This window comes from Bidens hawaiensis, unplaced genomic scaffold (assembly GCF_021521415.1).
Source record: "Bidens hawaiensis isolate Kalapana, Puna unplaced genomic scaffold, B.hawaiensis_p1.1 tig00075588_1, whole genome shotgun sequence".
In the NCBI taxonomy this organism is placed as follows: Eukaryota; Viridiplantae; Streptophyta; class Magnoliopsida; order Asterales; family Asteraceae; genus Bidens; species Bidens hawaiensis.
The window spans coordinates 29,000-37,019 of NW_027503092.1; the positions used below are offsets into that span (position 1 = coordinate 29,000).

At 33.5% G+C, this 8,020-nt stretch overlaps 2 non-coding genes across 2 annotated transcripts; both read left to right on the forward strand.

Annotated features, from left to right (window-relative positions):
- Positions 1-5,766: 5,766 nt before the first annotated feature.
- Positions 5,767-5,847, forward strand: LOC143606572 (small nucleolar RNA snoR8a). The gene has a single exon (XR_013148773.1). It is a non-coding gene; the product is annotated as a small nucleolar RNA snoR8a (small nucleolar RNA).
- An 81-nt stretch (positions 5,848-5,928) lies between these two features.
- LOC143606571 (small nucleolar RNA snoR8a) lies at positions 5,929-6,016 on the forward strand. The gene has a single exon (XR_013148772.1). It is a non-coding gene; the product is annotated as a small nucleolar RNA snoR8a (small nucleolar RNA).
- The last annotated feature ends 2,004 nt before the right edge of the window (positions 6,017-8,020 follow it).

The window sequence follows — 8,020 nt, forward strand, 5'->3', positions numbered from 1 at the left end:
ATTTCTACATCCATATTGCACAATGCTTTCACACTTTGCATTGTCTGCTTATCATGATTATCAGTCTGATCAAATTTGTAACTTCTCATTCTTTAGAAACAAAATTGAAAGTTGAAAGAACAAAAAAGGTGAAATGTAACAGACCATTTGGTTGGTTAAGGGCGTTTGGTTGGTTGAATGCAATCGTATATTACACGAGTAATCTCATTTTATCAAAACCATTTCATCCCCACCAGGTGCTTTTTTTATTTCATTCATTTCACCTTCATACTACTTTCTCGACACCACAACCTGACCACCACATGGCCACCTGGCCACCGCTTTCACTACCACCACTACGACCATTGCCGTTTACATCGGTTTTACCGCCGCCACCATCATTTCATTCTATCAAAACCTTTTTCATCCCCAACATGTAATTTTCTTTTCATTCATTCAACCTTCATTCTACTTTCTCAACACCGCAACCTAACCACCACTACCACCACATGGCCACCGCCACGACCATCGTCATTGACACTTGTTTTGCCGCCCCCACCACCGTCAACACCTCCACCACCCCCGTCGTTATCATTTTTTATTTTGGTAAATTTTATTTTTTGTCTACCAAACAATAAAAAGTAATGGTTTATTTCATTATAATATGTTAACTATACAACAAAATGAAATAGTAATGATGCATCCTAGTCCCTTATCAATTCCATTACTTATTCATTTCATTCCATATTTAATTACTCTATACAAATAAATATGAATAAAGAACAACGTAAAAAAATGGTCAAATTATGAAAAGATAACCGGCTTGAAATGTTGCAGTCTATTTATGCATGTCTAAACGCGATAAAAAATCAAAGGTTCTATGATTTATGTTTTGACAATTACATTAAACTATGTGAGTGTTTTTATATTAACTTTTGACTCACGTTTTTTTTCTTTGTTTTTTTTACTCGATCGTATTAAATATGTGGTTGATACAAAAGTTTTCAATTAAAATGTATCGCATCAAAAGCTATCTTTTATTTATAAAAACATTTTACATGATAAACATTCTTTCTTCCAAAAATTCAATAGACATCTTTAAAGAACAGTAGTACAATATAATTTATTTTAGTCTACGGCTAGACTTTCTAGGATTCATGTATCGTGTGAAATATGAGAAATTAATTAAATCAGACCACCAACTAATATAGGGCACGAGGGCAGCTAAAGTTGGACTAGTTTTAATTTTGTGTGCAGAAGTGTTTATGTCAAATTGACAATAATAATAATAATAATAACCAAGTGTATATATTTTTCATTTACATCACTTGATTTTATAATTCTTTAACGTTTATAAGGAAATTTCAAAATATTGAAACTTAAACGACATGTGTTAGAAAAAAAAAAATACAAATGACTAGTGTAACAATATTGAAACTTGATTAGTATTTTATAAATTTATTTCAAGTTAGAATTAACATGTTCCTAAAAGCTCATCTACGAGTTGGTCACTTTGTCAATATGCCCCTCTTTAACGACCAAAGAAGAAAATTAGGCTTAATATTTATTATTATGCATAAAATAATGAATTTTATTTGGTCCATATACATACAATGATCAACAACTTAAATACTACAAAAGGATTGTGAAGTTAACCTTAGACGGCTTTGTTGACACTTGACGGACGACAGTGATTGTTTGATAAATTATTTAATTTTTCATTTTCATTTTCATTTAATAAATTATGTTTAGTTAAGGATTAAAGTTAAGGATATGAATTCTTGAAAAATTAGAATTAAAGTTAAGGATTTTTAGGGAGAAAAGAATACCCTAGAGCCTCTATTTACCTTATTTTAAGCACACACCATAATAATATTCTCTCTACATAAATAGTATTAATATTTATTATTATTATTGTTATTACTATTATTGTCACCATCATTATTATTATTATTATTATTATTATTACTATTACTGTTGAACGTTGATCTCCTTTGTATTGCTTCATACATATGTATTTTAGAGCTGAGGGTCTCTCTGGAAACCACCTCTCTATTCATGTGGATAGAGGTACGGTGTGCCTACATCCCACCCTCCCCATACCCTACTTATAGCTATACTATTAGTGGAACTTCACTAGGTATGATTGATTGAAATTATGTTTTAATCAAGAGCCGTATCAATAAGAGAATGCCAAAGTTGTCATTTGTCAGTATTCTTTCCAAAAGAAAGAAAGACTTGATCAAATCAAATACTAAAGACAAACATTATAACTTTGGCATTAAGTTGACCATGACCCGTGGGTAGAAATGAATTGAGTTTAAATCACCCGATATGTTTTACGAAAAAGAAAAAAGTTTATGTACATATCTTGTACAAACATGGAAGATCATAGTGACAAATAGATTGCCTCACTAGTTGTTACAAGTATAAAATACCAAAGAGCTCAAGGCCAAATAAGATAAACAACCACGTTAGCGAGTAGCTTGTACTCTAACACTGTTGAGCACGAGATATAATTTGCTTATAAGTTCGTCTATGAAATAAGATTTAGCTAAGTAGTAGCGTGTTAAACTCTAGTTTTTTATAATTTAGTTAAGTTTGCTATTTATAAAATATGATAAATGAAACTTATGATCTTGGTGATTGTGTATCTAGTTCTGGAAATTAGACGTATTAGGGGAACAGATGACTAATGAGATTGTTGATTCTTTTTCATTTGCAACAATATTGATTTGTTAGTGTGAACACTAAATAGGAAAGAGCAACTAAAAATACAAGATTAGCCTATAAATTGATGATGAAATGAAGGACGGGTGTTTGAATTCGTTGTTCGTCAAGGACACCAAGGTATCCCCCCCCCCCTTCTTATTCTTAACTTATCTTTGAGTTTTGGTTGTATGAATTAGCAAACAAGTTGACTTAATTTAGGTATTAACTAATTGTGTATTTGTTTGGGGTAAATTTAGGAAAACGAAATGTCACACCCCATCTTAGGCCTAGGAGTGTGACCCAACAGTTGGTATCAATATTGTAAATAAATCAGAGTTGCGTTAGTTTGCGGAAGATTTATAAACTTCAAGGACCAAAACATAACTTTTATATATACATTTAAAGACGGGATTACAAGACACCCATTTAGAGTTGTTAACAAAAGATTACTTGTTTATGTTTACAAACCACCATTTATGTTTATATAAAATAAAATTCGAGCCATCAGATATATAAGCACTTCGTCACTCCAAGTGCTAAACTTGTTCACCTGCAAAATGTAATAAAATACGTCAGCAACGAATGTTGGTGAACACGATGACGCAAAATAATTTCTTTTACTTTATTACCCCTAGAGACTACGCCTGTCTCAGCCCAACGTGGCTTAGGAATAACAAAGTTAAATAACACATTATAAACTTGAGCCTCTACTCTAGGTCACCTCAGCAAACACCGCAGCGTTCGACTTAGTTAAGTACTCGTAAATATACACATAAGGTCGTACTCCCTGCAGGAGACCGTCCTATGACCAAGGGTGGTGCGATCATGCCCATACATCGCATAGTACCACCTATGTAAGGATCCAGACATACGTATACCACAGCCTGAGGGCTAGGTTCATACCTATAGTTATAACGGTTTTAGGAACCCATAGTTCCTTGTAAACAATTTCATATAACAAGTTTGACTCATCTGAAAACAAGTTTAAAAGTTTGGGGGCGTATTCACTTTGTCTCTTTAGGATCGGCTTCACTCACCGTTCAAGGGTCTTTCCCTTCTTTATCTCGTACATATAGTACGAGTATAAACATTTGTTAGTCGGATACACGATCCGGCTTAAGACCTTTAGTCTTATATCAATCCTCGATGAACTTTTAGTTCATTTTCTTTTACTTAAAAACCTTTAGTTTAAAAGTAAATTATAAACCTTTAGTTTATAATAAAAACCCGACGTTTCTTCTTCTCTAAGAAACGTAATCATTTTCTTTTATTATTTAAGAATACTCTTTATTCATTAAATAATATTTTCATAACAAAGAATATATACATATATACTTACACACATATATATGTAATCACAATATTCAATATTCATTCTTTTATTCATTTCTTTGTTATGTTTTCTTTTCTTTTATCGAGGTATCGATTATAATCTCGACTTAAGGCCAAAGCCTTGAACACAATGTTATATTATATTGAATTGTCGTTACGCCTAACCTCGTTGGCGTTTAGAAATCATAGGGACTTGAGCAGCACTCCAACGCCGCTTGATCTCTTTGGTCGTCAAACGATAATGCCAACTTCAACACTCGTCGACACGCTTTACGAGATTCGTCATCATTACGCCAAACACCTTCTTGGTATGTGGGTGGAGGGTGGCACGTACTTCGAGGAAACATTATACACAAACGAGGGATCGTGGCACGCTTATCGAGGAAACAAAGTACGAACTTCGAGGTATATTCTAGAGAGAGAGTAGAGAGAAGGGAGAGCAGGCTTGGATGTGAAAATATGAACACCCCATGGCTGCTATTTATAGGCTAATTTTTGGATCCCATCGCGGTACGCGATAGGTCCCTGAGCAGACCTATCGCATACCGCGATATAGGTCTGCTGACTCACAGGTAGACCTGCCACGTGTTGACACGTGGCAGGCACCGCTCCACGTGGCAGCACATAGTGCTATCGTGTGCCACGTGGCACACGTGTCACAATTTGTCAGACACCCCATCGCGGTACGCGATGGGAGTCTCTTTTGATCCATCGCGTAGCGCGATGGGTCAAAAAACAGAATTTTCATTTTTAACCCTCAAGTTTGACATTTGGCAATTTTAGTCCCTAGACTTTGAAAAGTTGATACTTTGAACTCGAAATTTCACGATGTTACACGAAAGCATATGTTTAGACTTCGTAATAATATTGCAAAAACTATACGATTTGTAAACAATCAACCAAAACTTAAAATGAGACGAACTTTTATTAAAACAATAAAAATGCATACTTAATTCATGCTATCAAATTCAAATACGAAGGAACCGATCAAAACAAGGGTTTACGGTTAAATGATTCTTAAATAAAAAATGACAGTAAAATAATTGAATGAAACTGATATTAAAAGAATTTTATAGGTAAATTGGTGTTTGAGATGTTAACAATATATAATCACAACATTGGTGGTTTTTTAGATGATTAAATCAAATACTTATCATGAAAATTGTTTTTAACGATGAACGACTAATGTCCGGTCATCCAGGGTAATCCATTGACAAAATGCAACATCATACGCCCGCGATCGCAGACAACGTTTGATAGTCCAAACCTGCAGTCTCCAGTTTTGGATAAACCGACCAACGAAAGGCTGATGCAATAAAACTCATTTAGGATAAGATTCAAAATTAAGGCTATGTAATAACCTCATCAAATGTTCACTTTCTCTTAAAAGTTAAAACTCATTGGTACTTAACGAAGAAATAACATGAACAATGGAAGCTGAAAATCAACCCTTAACAATTAAACTTTACAATAAAGCCCCACTAGAAAAACCATTATTTATTTATAACCCCAAATATACTTGTTCATCATATCGTATGAAATTAGGGTTTCGGAACGGCGCCTCTTATCATCCGCCTTATATATATACATACTCATCTCGTCACTCATTCATCACCACCAAACACACCAATCAGCCGCCTTTCTTCAAATCCACTACTAGTCATCTCTTTACCTACAATTTCTGTTAAGTTCACTTCAATTTCGATTCGTTTTTACAGTTTTTTTTATTATCAATTTTGATAGCGGTTTGCAGTGATTATAAAATGAAAGATTTGTATCAGAATTGCATGATCGACTCTTTTACACCCATAGAATATGAGCATCCGCCCATCAAAAACCCCCAATTTTATTCTTTTATTTTTCTATTTTTATACAAAAATGGATTCAGTTTTTAATGTTTTATTGCTGGTTGCAATGATTATAAAAAATTCCTCGTTCTGAATGTCATAGCAATGGCATGATAGACATTTTCACCCATAGAATATGAGCAACTTCTTTATATGTTAATTGATTTTATTTTATTTTATTTTATTAATATTGATGGTTATTTTGTAAAAAAGGAGTTTGGCCCCATACTAATACGCAGTGATTTGTATTGCTGTATAAATCGCCTCTCCTAAAATTTATATTTAATTGGTGGTGTTTAAAGCCCTAATTTGATTATAGATTAGGGTTACGCACGCCTCCATATTTGATTTTTTCTAGTCTGTAGAAGTATGGTTTTTATCTGGCATGTATTTTTCCCCATAGGCTTTTTTAATGGTGTGACCTAAAATATTATTATTCTAGCGATGTATAACATGTTCAACTAAACTAGTAACTGAGAATACATCATAGCGAAATATGTAATGACGATTCATAGTGACGGCAATGTGGTCAAGCAGAAACTGTGGACTACCGTTTAGGTTTAGTTGTTTTGGTATGCCAATTGTTTGCTGGGCTAATAGATTGTTGAGGTTTAAAGTTTACTGGGATAATAGACTATTAGATTAAGTGAGTGAATACATAAGGTTCTTCACCTATGTAGAGGTGCGCAAATTTGGTTTTTAAATACCTGGTTTTGGTTATTGGATTGGGTTTGGGTATGACCGGGTATTAGAAATACCTGGTCTGTGTCTGGGTATTGTCTCTAAAAACCGTACTCTATGTATTGTGTTTAGGTGTTCTATAGAACCAGGTATTTGAGTACCCTATCTATGAGTAGGGTTGAGCACGGTACAGTACCTGTATTGACAGGTATTGGTATTGAAAATCCTGATCATGAAATTCGCTAATTCTTGGTACTGGTACTGAAATATTTGTTTTGGTACCGTAATTATACCGGTACCGAAGGTAAAAAATTGGGAAATACATGTGCCGTACTAGTATTGGTACCATACCTATCATGAAACTTAAAGCTTTGGAACTGGTACTGGTACCAATCGGTACCTGTACTGATTTTGCTCATCTCTATCTCTGAGTATTGAACAAACCCTTTATTTAGGTTTTTTTATGTATTTTGTATGTATTTTTTCGGTTTGGAATGAATATTTAAAGTGTAGCACTTTTAGAGGTATTTTTCGGTTAATTTTGAGTATTGATTGGGTATTTGAAACACTTGGTTTTGAGTATTGGAAAAACCAGTTCTGGCTATGGAATCAGTTTCAGTTCAGAGTATTAGCGTTCAAATTGGATAATGTTTGGGTATTGGTTTTGATACCGAGTTTCACTTTCTTTCAATACAATACACATAGTGTGAGCCACAAGTTCGAATTTTAAAAATGTGGGTAAAAAACTGGTTACAGGTTTTTTTATGTTTGGTTCGGATTTTATCTGCTGTTTTGATATTTGTACCTGTACGTGACTCTACCTGTAAGGTAGAGATAGAGAATGTATTTGGTTCTGAAACTTGAATCCGAACTAGACCTGGTTTGTATTCTGTAATACTCCAAAACATTAATCGTAACCGGATATTTTAAATACCTGATTAATATTATAAGATTGCTTGAAAATACATCTAAAAGTGCAATCTTTTTAAATTCTAATCTATATTTAAAAAATATCCAGAAAAAAACTCAAAACTGGAAAATTTGGTATTTTCAGAGCATTCTCATCACATTCCTCATTCATATCTCTTTAATTACATTAAAAAACATTATATTTCTCTCATGTTCAATTAATTAATATTTTTTTGTATCTTTTACATTACAGTTTTCTCTTTCCTCTACTTACAATCAATGAATCAATCCAACAAATATTAACAAACAAATCGGGGCAAACAATATTCCCCAAATGTTTCCTCAAATTTACAAAAAATGACTATATTTTTCTCTCAACCCTATAATTTACACTCATGATTACTCACGTCTCACCCTATAATTTGCAAACTTCCCACACATAATTATAAAGGATGAGATGAAGAATGGGATGAGAAATGAGTTAGATAAAATGAGTTTGGGATTGGGTTTTGAGCCAAAACGATTTGGACACGCGTCCTTTTGATATAGGTTGATGGGCA